General features: G+C 37.8%; 1 long non-coding RNA gene across 2 annotated transcripts; it reads right to left on the minus strand.

The window, feature by feature from the left end:
* Nucleotides 1–11,396: 11,396 nt before the first annotated feature.
* LOC136233053 (uncharacterized) lies at nucleotides 11,397–13,951 on the minus strand. Of its 2 annotated transcripts, none has more exons than XR_010690671.1 (6): nucleotides 13,595–13,951; nucleotides 13,351–13,486; nucleotides 13,019–13,190; nucleotides 12,683–12,746; nucleotides 12,168–12,431; nucleotides 11,397–12,036 (listed from the first exon to the last, which is right to left on the minus strand). It is a non-coding gene; the product is annotated as an uncharacterized lncRNA (long non-coding RNA). The 2 variants fall into 2 exon arrangements; XR_010690670.1 differs by having other exon boundaries at nucleotides 11,398–12,036; nucleotides 13,019–13,200; nucleotides 13,595–13,934.
* Nucleotides 13,952–14,735: the final 784 nt, after the last annotated feature.

A 14,735-nucleotide genomic window follows, 5' to 3' on the forward strand; every position in this document is an offset into this window, starting at 1 on the left:
GCAGGTGTAAGTTCAGACGAAAAAGGGTTTGGAAGTCATCCGGTACGGATCGAGCGCGCTTCGGGCGAAAACGCTCGGCGAGCAGGGCCCCCGGGGCCATTTCTGTTCGCCGAGCAGGCCACCATGCGCCTGCTCGGTGAGCAGGGGCTGCTCGTCGCAATCCTGCTCGGCGAGCAGCCTTTCCTGCTCGGCGAGCAGACCTGCGGGAATTGGTCAAAAAGACCAATTCCGCCCCCACGAAGCCACGTTCGGCCCCACGTCTTCCTACACCAACAAGGACACGAAATTAGGTCAAAACGAGGCCCGAGACGCGTCTATAAATAGAAATTTTCAATTGTAAATTAGATATCTTTTACTTTTGTAATTAGCTTAGCTTCCACCTTGAGAAATCCTCTCCACCTCCTCCATAACCTTCAAACCTCCATTGAAGACACCTCCGAAGCTCCATTCACCGAGGATTACTCAAGCTCCATCCTTAAATCCTAGAAAGACGCCTGCATTGGTAGACAGGTTCCCTGAAAGGGATTTTTCTTCTTTTATATTCTGTCTAGCCTCTGATACATGCTATGAATTCTAGGTTTATTGTAACTTCGTGACAATTCCTTCATCTTTGATATATAATATAGATTTTGTTTATTCAACTGTTTTGATGTTTTAATCTTTGTCTTACGCTTTGTCTGATTGGTTTAACTCATTCGATAATCCCAAAATTAGGTTGGCACATATTGCGAGCTGAATCTGACCTAGTCAGTGCCTATAGGATTGACGACCCTATAGAAGATTAAGCCCAAATTACTGAGCCTTAGAGCTAGTTTCGGCCTTACAAGGGAATCACGAACTAGGGACTTTAGGAGGATAGGTCGGGTTAATCGCCTTGGACATAAGCGACTTAGTTTCAATTCAATTGCTTAAACACTCTATCATTGTTATCATCGTATTCCTTCATGTTCATTCAGTTAATTGCTTTGGTAAAAGATCAATTAGGGGTAGAGTAATTTAGTTAGGGTTAGAATAACTTAGTCAGAATTAGATAATCTAGTTAGGATTAGTGCAAACCAACCTAGGAGTAGATTAATTAAACAAAACCAACTCAAACCCCTTAAGCCTAGATAACATCCGAGACTTAGTAATTCGGTACTTGCAGAAATAAATCCTGTGGACGATAACCTGGACTTAAACCCAGAAATTTATTACTTGATAACGACGGGGTACACTTATCCCTCAGATCGGGTTCTTCACGGAATCCGCATCAAGTTCCTAACCCCCCTCTTGGAACTAATCACACGGGACCAACAAAGCTGAGTACTCGGTTTTAGTACTCAGCGGTAGAGAAAATCTGAGTGTTCGGTTATAGATCTCAGTAGGATTGAGTAGACGAATAGAGGACGGTACTCTTGCATACTCAATTGCTTTGTAAACGGTTTGTGCTCTACCTTTAAAGAGCTCAGTAGTGGATTGAAAAAGCTCGGAGGGATTCTGGGGACTGGACGTAGGCGGTGAGGCCGAACCAGGATCAGTCTGCTGAGTAATCTCTAACCATTTCTCTTGATATATATGTATGTGTTGCTTGCTTAAATTACTCAGTATATAATTTGCATAAGCCGACGCTGAGTAATCAGAGTGCTGAGTTGGAAGCTGACCTAAAGTGTTATTTCCCAACTCACAATTGAAACAACTTTAGTCAGTGTCTGATTAAAGTTGTCTCACACTTCACTCAACCTTGCTGACCTAAAGCTGAGTTAAATTATCAAACATTTAATTAAGTCAGCATTATTAAGCGGAAAAGTTATATTAGTTCCTAACCCCCTTGGAACTAATCATATTAAGTTACACGGGACCAATAATATTACCAAGCTTTCTAGTATTGGATTCACGATGGATCATGAGCTAAGTGTGGACTTACTCCTTCAATCCCTCCCAGAGAGTTATTCACAGTTCATCATGAACTACCAGATGAATGACTTGCAAACCTCTATTGAAGAGCTTGCAAACATGCTCAAGACAGTTGAGCCCAATATGAAGAAAGACAAGGCAATACCAGCTCTTGTCATAGAAGGATCAAAGAAAAGGAAGGGGAACTTTCCCAATCCTAAACATCCTAAGAAAGGCAATAGGGCCATGCCCACTGAGGTGAAGCAAGTGAAGAAGCCCAAAGGAGAGTGCCACTTCTGTGGTAAAGACGGGCATTGGAGAAGGAATTGCAAGGAGTACCTAGCATCCCTCTAGAAGGGAAAAGACGGTGCTTCAACATCTGGTATGTTTTATATCGAAATAAATACAATTTTGCAGTCTGAATCTTGGGTATTAGATACCAGATGTGGATCTTATATTTGTATGAATATGCAGGGACTAAAATGGACTAAGGAATTGAAGAAGGGAAGCATAAACTTGCGAGTAGGAAATGGAGCAAGAGTTGCCGCACTCGCGATTGGAGATTATGCTTTGAGTTTGCCCTCTGGGCTTGTAATAGAATTAAGGAACTGTTTGTATGTTTCAGAGATGTCCAAAAACATTATTTCTATTAGCTGTCTTGTTGATGACGGCTTTCATATTTCAATAAAGAACAAACATTGCGAGTTTTATAGAGATGAGATTTTCTATTTTTCAGGAATATCATTAAATGGGATTTATATATTAGACAATAAAATTTCTGTATTCGCAATTGATACCAAAAGACATAAGCTAGATAATTCAACTTACTTATGGCATTGTCGTTTAGGCCATATAAACAAAAGACGCATGCTTAAGCTACATCAAGATGGGCTTATATATTCAATTGATTGTGAATCATTGGAAACATGCGAAACCTGTTTAAAAGGAAAAATGACAAAGACACCCTTTAGCAATAAAGGTGAGCGTGTATCAGACACTCTAGGATTAATACATTCAGATGTATGCGGTCCTATGTCAGTCCAAGCAAGAGGAGGATTCAAATACTTCATTAGCTTCATAGACGACCATACCAAATATGGTTATATTTACTTGATGAAGCACAAGTCCGAAGCTTTTGAGAAATTCAAATGCTTCAAGAATGAAGTAGAAAATCAAACAGGAAAGAAAATAAAGATACTTCGATCCGATCGAGGTGGTGAATATCTTTCGGATGATTTTCTGAATTATCTAACTGAATGTGGGATATGCTCACAATGGACACCTCCTTATACACCACAACACAATGGTGTATCCGAAAGGAGAAACCGTACCTTACTAGATATGGTACGATCCATGATGAGCATAACATTACTTCCAAAGACATTATGGGGCTATGCCTTAGAAACCGCCCTCTTCACCCTAAATCGAGTACCAACTAAATCCGCCTTCATTGGTAGGAAACCTATTTTCTCATTTATGAGAATATGGGGTTGTTTAGCATTTGTCAAACACATAACATCAGATAAATTGGATGCTAAATCTGATAAATGTTTCTTCATAGGATACCTAAGGAAACTATGGGGTATTACTTATATCACCCAGATGATCAGAAAGTAATAGTATCCAAGCACGCAACCTTCTTAGAGAAAGCGTTTCTCGAAGAAACACAAAAGGGAAGCATGATTGAACTTGATGAAGTTCAAGAAGAAGAAACACCAGCTGAAACAACAGAGGCGATAGAGGAACCCGAAGCAGTCCCATTAGATGAGACTCATGTGCCACCACCTACTCGTAGATCATAAAGAGTTCGTGAACTCCCAGTTAGATACGGTTTTCTAGTGGGAGATGATGATGAGGTTCCCATGTTAGATGACTGATAGGGGTCAAAAACCCCTATCTCTGGGTACGGTTTTAGGACGGGTTTTAGCGTTATTTAGTTAATAAGCGAGCAATTCTCGCATTTAAATGCTTTTGTGTGAGTTAGTTAGAAATTGGAAATGTTTTATTTACTTTTCGTTGTTTAGGCTCGTTTTATGATCAATTTAGGCAAATACGGCCAAAATGGCATGCATATTATAATTCTGTTATCTTTTGAAGCTAATTGATCCGTCAAAAGTCGCACCAAACGAAGCTTTTACTCAAAATGAGCGATTGGCGGGTCAATTTAGCCTTTGGACTAATGCTATCTGGAGTTTTTGTGCATGAGCAGGGATAAGTTCGGGCGAAAAACACACTTTTGGCATTCAGCGACCGCGCAGAGGCATGCCGGGCAAGACTGCTCGACGAACTGGCCTATTTAGGCCAGCTCACCGAGCTGGCTATGTTAGCTCGCCGAGAAGGCCCTCAGGGGCCTGCTCGGGTGAGCTGGCCTTCGTAGGCCAGCTCGCCGAGCAGGCCCTCAGAGGCCTGCTCGAGCGAGCAGGGAGCCTGCTCACGACGAGCAGTGCCTGCTCGCCGAGTAGCTCGCCCTGCTCGGCGAGCAGACCTGCGGGAATTGGTCAAAAGACCAATTCCACCCCCATGACTTCACGATCGGCCCAACGACTTCCTACCTGCATAAGGACACGAAATAGGTCATCAAAAGGGCCCGAACCACGCCTATAAATAGGATTTTTCCAATGTAAATTAATCATCTTTCATTAATTGTAAATTACTTTAGCTTTCCCCTTGAATTTCCTCTCCATCTCCTCCATCTTCATCGACCTCCATTGAAGCTCCTTCAAAGCTGTTCTTCGAGGAATATTCAAGGTCCGTCCTTAATGTTGAAACACCTTTCCACATAATTTTGATTTGACAAAATTGTTTAAGTATAATTGAAATACATATTCTAAACACACTAAGTTTAAATGCTTTGATTTATTATACTAATGTGTTTGTTCAATGTTGAGTTAAATTATTTATAAGACACAAGAATTAAAAGGCCCAAGCCCAATACAAGTGTTAAAGCCCAAGTCAAACAACTCAGTACAACTCGGCCCGCGTTTGTTAAAACGTTGTCGCTTTGGACAAAACGCAACTCAGCAAGAGAAGGATCTAGAAGACCTTCGGGAACAACTTCAAGATGAAGCTGCTGAGTAGTCTCGACAAAGCGTACAAGACAGCAGCTGGCAAATGAAAACTTCTAGACAAAGTATTTCTACTTTGGGTAAAGTTCAGACGACACAGTATGCTGTCCAGTTGACTTTACCACAAAAGGAGAGACAGTCTGCTGAGCTGACCGAGGACAGAAGATACACAATTCTGATTGGCCGAGAGCTCTGAGCAAGTCAGGATGACAACGACAGGTAGCCGTTTCCCTCCAACGGTTATTTCGAAATTCGAAATGACCGATGCCCAGACGTCTCTATAAATAGTGCCATCAGAAGCTTCATTCAACACAGAACTTGATCAAGCCATTACGCTGACCAAATTTCTACACAAGTTCTGCAAGCAAAGAAGCAAAGCAAATCTTACACTACAATTCATACATTTGTGTAAAAGTCTAGAGTGATTATTTCAATCGTCTAAAGTGTCTTAGCAAATCTTTGTATAGGACAAAACACTTATCATTTCTAGAGATTAGAAAGGAGAGGCTGAGTACTCGGTTATAGTACTCAGCGTGAGATTAGGACTGAGTAGAGGTATAGAGGAAGGTACTCTTGTTATACTCAGTTGCTAAGATTGTAAAAGGTTTGAGGCTCTACCTTTAAAGAGCTCAGTAGAGGATTCGAAATCTCGGAACGTGTTCCGGGGACAGGACGTAGGCTTAGAAGAAGCCGAGCCTGGATAAATCTGCTGAGTAAAGTATTTCTTACCTTTAACTCCTTATTTATTTTGCTTGCTTAAAATAACCAAAAACCGACCAAGTAAAGAGGTCAAGTTGAGTTGTGCGCGTTAAACGTCTGAGCTCAGGAATAGACTCTAAGTGCTATATTCTGACTCAAGCAAAGAAACTGACCTAGTCACCAGTTGACTAAGCCAGTATCTTGCTGTTTACTCAGCGCCGCTGTTAAAACCTTTTTCCTTAGAAAAAGAAGTCTGCCCTAATTGCGAAAAAGTTTAAATAGTTCCTAACCCCCGCTTGGAACTATACTTGCAACCTTACAAGGGACCAACAAGTGGTATCAGAGCTTAAAAGCTCACTGTAAAAGGTCTAACAACCTTGAGCTGATCCCTACCATGGGCGAAAACAGCACTCGGTTTCTCCCTGGAAACAAAACAACTCAGATACTGCCTGAGGGGCTGTCCATTACCAGGCCTCCCCTATTCTTCGGGTCAAACTATACCTTCTGGAAGAATAGGATGAAAAATTTCATTCAGGCTACAAACATGAGTGCCTGGCTATCTATAGTCCAAGGCCTATTTGTACCTGTCGAAGTTGTGGCTGGCCAAACAGTTGTAAAAGCTAAGGCCAAATAGACAGAGGATGATCTTAAGAAGCTCCAAAACCATGCTTCGGCTATCAATATGCTTCACTGTGCGCTCGATGCTACAGAATATAATAAAATCTCAGGTTGTGAGTCGGCACAAGAGATCTGGAAAAAGCTGGAAGTCACCTACGAGGGAACAAATAAAGTAAAGGAGTCCCAGGTGAATCAGCAGATGAGACTGTACGAGCTGTTCGAGATGAACAATGATGAGGGCATTTCAGATATGAATGCAAGGTTCACCAACATCATTAATGAGCTCAAGAGACTTGGAAAAATCTTCACTGAGGAAGAACAAGTCAAAAAGATACTTAGGAGTCTTCCTAAAGATTGGCAAGCAAAGAAGACATCAGTTGAGGAAGCTCAGGATTTAACCACCTACAAATATGATGAACTCATCGGTTCATTGCTGACCCATGAGATATCTATGAAGAACTTCGAGGTGAAGGAAAAATCTGAAGACAAGAAGCAGAAATCCCTTATCATGAAAGCTGACTCCACTGACGGGAGCTCAATTGATGATGAGGAGATGGCTATGTTCACAAGGAAGATGAAAAGGCTATTCAGGAAAAATGACAAATACTCTAAGAAGCCTTACAGAAAGTTTGATAAGTATAAAGCTGACTCAAGCGACAGCAAATACAAAAAGGACAGCTCAAAGCCCATTACATGCTTTGAGTGCCATCAAACCGGCCATATTAAGTCAAGCTGCCCCACACTGAGGAAAGACAAGAAGAGTGGCAAAAAGGCAATGGTGGCTACATGGAGTGACAGTGATGAGTCTTCATCCACAGAAACTGAGGCCACCGAGTCAGCGAAGATATGCTTCATGGCTGACGAACTTGCTGAGCCATGCGTCTCTGAGCATGCTGACCTATCCGTCGCATCAGATGACGAGGAGCAATCAAATGAGGTAATTTCTCTTCCCCAGCTCAGAAACGATATGGTTAATGCCCTGAGTGATCTCTACACACTTGTCAAGAAGTGTAATAAAAAAGTTAGAGCACTCAGCAGGCGCTGTGACGAAGTGGAAAAGGTCAAACTGAGTGACCTCAGATTCCTTCTTCAGGACAATACAACTCTGCATGATAACATGAAGATCATACATGAGTCTGTCTCTGAAGTCTAGTCAGTTTCAAAGAAACTGAGAAAGGACGTCACAACTATCCAGAACCAACTAAAGGTTCCAAATAAAAGAAACAGTCCTCTGAGAACTCAGTACCAAGGTACTCAGCAGAGATGGAATCCCCAGCGAAAAGTCCAGTGTGACTTTTGTGGGAAGTTAGGACACACCACTAAGGTGTGCTGGCACGCTCAGCACTGGGGTGCTGACAAGTCAGTGAAACATCCTAAACAGAAGGTCAGCTGTGACTTCTGTGGAAAGAATGGCCATACTGTTCATGTATGTCGCCATAAAATGAAATATGATGCTTTACCTGTTGCACCTAACAAGCAATGACCCAAAAAGAATTGGATACCTAAAAGTAATTAGTTACAATGCAGGTAAGCCTGAGATGTGCCGAGAAGTCAAAGATGTGGTATATTGACAGCGCATGCTCAAGGCATATGACGGGTGATGAAACTCAGTTCATCACGTTGGAGCGTAAACGAGGAGGGAGCGTAAGTTTTGGAGACAACAAGAAGGGTAAGATAGTAGGGTCAGGAACCATCGGAGGTAATCCTACTATTGAATCTGTCTCCCTAGTCAGTGGACTCAAATATAACTTACTCAGCGTAGCTCAGCTATGTGACAATGGGAGAAAAGTTATATTTGATGCTACTGGATGTAAAATATATGAGGGTAAAACAAATGAGTTAATATTAACTACCCCTCGAATAGGAGATTTTATATGGTGCTATGATAGTTCCATATAGGATACCTAATTGGAACTTATATCCAATACAATGCATCCATGTGTATTCATTAATACACTTCAGCTTGACCCACATTAAATTAGAAAATAAAAAAATTAAATTTTAATTTTACATTATTTACTCTATTATGAACAGAATTTCCGATTCCTCCCACCACTCCCTGTGTTTAACTGCAAAACAATCTCTTCATCTGTTTTTTACGATTTTTTTTCTGGCAGCCAAAGACTTCACCTCTTTCTTCGATTTTTTCAGTTTCTGGCCGCCAAACACTGCACCTTCAATCCGACTTTCCCTGCTTTCTTCGATTTTTTCTGTTTCCGGCTGCCAACGACTGCACCTTCATCCGGCTTCCAGGTATTATCTCAATTAGAATTAAACTTTTGATTTTTTTTCTGTTTCTAGCAGTCCACAACTGCACGTTCATCCGAGTTTGAGGTATTATCAAAATTACAATCGAACTCGGTGACAAACAGTGAGAGAAGGAGAATAAATTTCATTGTTTATGAAGCTCGTTGATTTGTCTGCTTATTATATAGATGCTTGATAAGTGTTTATAAGTCGATCTTGTTTTTGTTTTATTGTGAGCATGTATGTTTTCTTTTGTAATAAAAAGCACAGACACCAAAACTGAATTTAAATGTATAAAACAAGTGCAGTGCAGCTAATCATGAAACTTTGATAGAATTGAATTGAATTGTTATTATTTGATATAGAATTAAACCAGTGCAGCTAATCATAAAACAAGTGCACCAAAATTGAATTGTTATTATTTGATATAGAATTATTATTATTTGATATATTAGATTTTTAGGCTGGCATGAAACTTTATTTGTTTTTCACATTGATTGTTGAAGAGATAGTGAGTTATGAACCATATATATATGTGCATACGAGATTCTCATTCACTACCTTTTTTGCAAGGTTGGAAAAATTCGTTATTTTGTTGTTTCATTATTTCGAACGCTCTCAACGATCAGAAGTCTATTGCTCTTGTTCGTTCTTCGCATTCAAAAGTTTAATGGAAAATATAAAAGGTACAATTTTTATTGACAAACCTTTTTTTTATGTAATTATTATAATGATTATTATTTTTTAATTATAGATATTAATGACAACGAAGACAATATGTCAATCGGTGAAGAGAATAATTTGCATATTATTCGCAATCATAAATTTAATGACAATTTGATGGGATTGACTGTACAAAATGAGGATGAGGCATATAGTTTGTATAATGAATATGCTATTCGGAAAGGGTTCAGTATTAGAAGACATACACATAGATTTCGTACGGGGACAAGGGAAATTTCAATGCGTATCTTTTGTTGTTCTAAACAAGAGCCACTTTGAAAAAAGAAAAACAAGAGCAAAAAAAGGATCTAAAAAATTAGGTATGTTTTCTTATACTAATAAGAATCTCTAGTTGAATATTTTGTTATATGTGTACTAATAATCTTTTTTAAATTTGTAGTTAAACAAAAAGTTACAAACGTGGAGGATGTTGTGATTCAACCCATAGAAATTTCTCAAAGAATGGTTGTAACTTCACAGGTGAGAGTTTTGACTAGAAGAATAAATGAGTTATTTTATAATGAAATAGTTTTGATCTTATATACTTGAACAAAAAAGATCCAATGAAATAGTTCAACTAATTATTAGTTATATTGTTTTTATAGAGTTGGTTTACTCCTATCGTGTCTCCCGAGAATATTCCTTCATCTACAACATTATCCTTATCAATGCAAACAATGCAACAGATTCCTGTAAGGTTTTTCAAAATTTTATTTATTTAAGGGATAATGTACCAAAATAGACCTATAGTTTTTAGGAAAGTATCAATTTAGGCTTCGCGATAAAATAGCATCAATATAGGCTTAACGTTTTAAAAAAATATCAATTTAGGCATCGATAACGGAACGAGACACGTCATTGATATTATTCCGTTAAGTTCTATCAATTGTAAGTGGAGGGAGAAATCGGAACTTAACGGAGTAATGGAAATGACGTGTGCAATCCGTTCTCGAGACCTAAATTGATACATTTTTTAAACGTTAAACCTATATTGGTGCTATTTTATATGTGGAACCTAAATTGATACTTCTCCAAAAATCATAAGTCTATTTTGGTACCTTATCCCTTTATTTAAATATATACTATATATGCTAATGATTTTTTGATACTTTTTATAGAACATGCAATATGATTATAATGGTATTGAATCAAATATGTCTTTCACATCCATGATGCAAAACATTAATCATATGACTAATTTGAATCAAGTAAGTATTTAAACTTTATGATAATTTTACAAATATCCATATTCATTGTTAAACTAACTATTACTTTTTGTTATAAGAATTAACTTCACGTCTGCAATGGAAAAACTAAATGAGCATGGGAGCTAAGGTGAGAGCTTAGGCTCGTAAATTGCATTGTTTAATTGTTGTAATTGAGTTTCTGATAATTTGTGAATTGTTCTTTTTTTTTTGTATCAGTGTAAGAAGAAGGGTATGAGGTGGTTAAAGATGAAGTGCAAAAAGATGAAGGAGGTTGAGGAGGAAATGCAAAAATATGAAATAGTTGTTTTTATCCATTTTTCCTATTGCTACTGAGTTGTTACAATATGTTCTTTTTGTGTACTTTGAATGTTAACAATTTTCACATTAATGTCTTATTTTTTTTATAAATTTAATAATTTCAGTTTTGAAACATTTAATTGGGGTGAAGTTTATTTTGGATGTTAACAGATGTTTTTTCGAGTTATCATATATTATTTTGCATAACTCTTTGGTTCACAAACTTGTTAAGTCATTATCATCTATATTTTTAGAATTGATGTTTCAGCTAATGTTAAAAGTTAGTACTGAGTGGCATAATTCAATCAATATGTTGATTGAAAAATAAGAAACGTATAACTAATTTCAATAGGGATAAGGTACCAAAATAGACCTATGGTTTTTGGTAAGTATCAATTTAGATATCACGTACAAAATAGTACCAATATAAGCTTAGCATTTAAAAAATGTACCAATTTAGGTCTCGATAACGAAACGAAACACGTTATTGATATTACTCTGTTAAGTTCTGTACGTGGAATGACGTGTCCAATCTGTTCTCGATGCCTAAATTGATACTTACTAAAAACCATAGGTCTATTTTGGTACCTTATTTCAATATAATGAACCCGTGGAGGAGAGTAAATGAAATATAATGTCATCTATATATGCAAAAAAAAAAATCATGAATAAACCTGATTTCAGTAAAAAGAATAATGGAGCATGAATTAGAAACACAAGCAGTACATGTAATAAGAGTATTATAGAAAAATTAAAAGCATGAATGTTGAGATAATATGCATGCTTATTTTTTACAAGCATTGAAAGTAAATCTGTCACTGCAGTAGCAATCTTGAGAGTCCGGAAGCAGATGTCATACAAGGCCTCATTGTCCAAAACTATACATTCATCAACATTCTTCTCTAATCTTGGAAATAAGAAGAGTTCCCATGCCAGAACCAGTACCTCCACCCAATGAATGACAAACTTGGAATCCACCTGCATTATTTATCAGCATAAAGGAAATGCATGAAAGTAGACTAACGAATATTTTATGCACATTTTGGAAGTTTGAAATGCTAATTAAGTTTTTTTTGAACAAATTTAGAGTGCATGATGTATTAAACCTTTATTTTTTAATAAGATCAGGAACTAATAAATGGGATGTAATACAGAGCTATTTGCCATCAGAGACACCAAGTGGATTGAAAAGGCTGAGGAAGAAAGAATTAGACCTGTTTCTAACATTCATCTCAAATGACCTGTTTTAGGTGGCATTGCCAATCCTTTTCCATATCCAAGGCGTTGCAGAACTGGATGCCCACCCTCTAAAATCGATAAAAAAAAACCATGATTTTTTAAATTGTTCCACATCAATTAATATCAATTTCACTAACACATTATTTGAATTCAAATGCTAGACCCATTATCGGAATCAAGAAGCAACATCAAGACTTACGTGCCAAGGGATGAGGCATTTTCATAGATAAAAGATGCTTCATTTATAGGAAAGACAGTAAAATCTGTTCTTCATAGCCTAGTTCCACAAATTGCCATAAGATTACTTGACAAAACACTTGGATTCCTTTACTTCAATGCCATTGACTCACTTTTCAAACAAGGTGTTGTCCTGCCCAAGGGTACAAAACTTGGGGCTCTTCCAAAGACTTGTCAAAATTGCTAAAGACGGTGGAGATGATCTTCTGCGTTTTGAGATGACCACCTGCATTCATACATCGTAATAACTTCTAACTCCATGATATTGTAGAGTTTAATTTAAGCATATGACAGCACAAAAACATGTTTTCTTAAAGCATTAGCCAGTTCTGTAAGATCATTAATATTAGATCCAAGAGGACAAAATCAGCCGATGGAAAACGCTTGCATATCAAAGAGAGATAACTTCTATTATTAAGAAAAGAACAGACATTTGCTTAGTATAATATGAAATTGATGTTCCGTTGAATTACTTACCTTGTCATTAACAAATTTTCACCAACCAAGCATTCTATTTTCGGGATACTTCTTCGCTACTCCACTGGAAACACAAGACAAGACATTTCAATTCCAATGTGAAAAAGAGCATGAGTTATCAATCTACCATTGATTGCCACTGCAATTTTAATGTTGCTGTTATATGTAAAGCTTTTCCCATATTCACAAAATTTGGCACAAATTATATATAAAAATATTCAATATTATATATCAATGGCTCTCAAGCATCACCTAATGAAAGGAAAGCATAAGTAATAGTTAATCAAACTGTTTTGTGAGTTTGGGCATGATCTTCAGTAAGGAGAGAAAACAAACCATAAGTAGCACATTGATCTGATCATTGGATGAACCATTGGTGATGAGAGTATCAAGAAAATCTCTATCTTTTCCTTTGCATACTCCTCTTTCTTCAACAATACCTTCAAAAATCTCAAAACATCTCTCATGTAATTCCTTAATTTTCTTCTGCAAACCTTGCAAATCAAACCTACCAAAAACTGGATACAAATCAGACAAATTAGGAGTTGAAGCAACCTCTAATATTCTACTCAAAAGCCACTTCATATCTCCATTTTCTAAATCTTCATAGTTCATAAGATTTCTTGACACAAAAATGCAACTCAACATGTTAAAAACAGTAACCATACCAATTTCTTTCAATTTCTTTTGGAAAATCAACAGGTGCCCACTTTACTTCCAACTAGAAGGCCAGAACGTATGTACTCCATATTCGTCTTCCAGTTGTCTAAGGAGGTAATTTAATGCACCGCTCAAAACAGAACCCTGTAAAAACAAAACAACAAGATTCTTGAATACACATACATGAAGAAAGAAATTGAGAAATCCTGAAAGGGTAGAAACCCTTAATTTAAAAACTGAAAAACGATATACCCTTAATTTCAAGCCTGATTTCAATTGTGTAAGCACTCTGGAAATCAAAATGATCGGAGATGAACCTCTTCAGAACAGTCAAACTTCGGTTGGCCACGGATTGACTCCTCCGGTCGATTCTACCTCGGCCATTAGATTCGAAAATTGGGCTGGTTTAGAAGAATCAGAAGTACGCAACGAAGTCGCCATAGATAGCAACGAACCGGAGGTAAAAAGGTTGCAACGACAGTTGCAGTCGCCGGAGGTAAAAAGGCAGAAAAAGGTTGCAACGACAGTTGCCGGAGGTAGGGTGGAAAAAGGTAGAATCCGATTGAGTTAAACACGTACCAAACACAGGAAACAATGCAAGTTTTAATTTTAATTTTTTATTTTCTAATTTAACGTGGGCCCAGCTGAAATGTATTAATGAATAAACGTGTATTCATTGTATTGGATATAAGTTCCATTTGGATATCCTACATGGAACTACAATAGCACGGTATAAATGTCTTTATACTAGACTTAGAGAAAAAGTTTTCAAAAACTGTGTGCTTAGTATCAAAGGAAGAAAATTCCTGGCTATGGCACAGGAGACTTGGTCATGTAAGCATGGACCTCCTGGCCAAACTAGCAAGAAAGCAATTGGTTGAGGGACTCCCTGAACTTAAATTTGAAAAAGATCAATTATGCCACGCTTGCCAAGCTGGAAAACAAACCAAACAATCTTTTCATAGCAAAAATATTGTCTCAACTAAACATCCGTTAGAGTTACTACACTTGGATCTCTTCGGTCCAGTCCAGCCGCTGAGTCTGGGTGGAAGAAGATTTTCCTTGGTCATTGTAGATGACTTCTCTCGGTATACGTGGGTCATCTTGCTGACCAGCAAGGATGAAACCTTTGAGACATTTTCAAATTTGGTTAGAAAAATTGAAAATGAAAAAGACCTAAAATTAGCTCACATCCGTAGTGATAATGGTGGAGAATTCAAAAACCAAAAGTTTGTTGAATTCTGTGAAGCCAGCGGCATTGACCACAATTTTTCTGCTCCTAGAACACCTCAGCAAAATGGGGTTGTAGAAAGGAAGAACAGAACTCTGGTTGAAATAGCCAGGACAATGCTGGATGAGCATAGGCTTCCAAAGTATTTTTGGGGAGAGGCTG

This window comes from Euphorbia lathyris, chromosome 6 (genome assembly GCF_963576675.1).
Source record: "Euphorbia lathyris chromosome 6, ddEupLath1.1, whole genome shotgun sequence".
NCBI classification, from domain to species: Eukaryota; Viridiplantae; Streptophyta; class Magnoliopsida; order Malpighiales; family Euphorbiaceae; genus Euphorbia; species Euphorbia lathyris.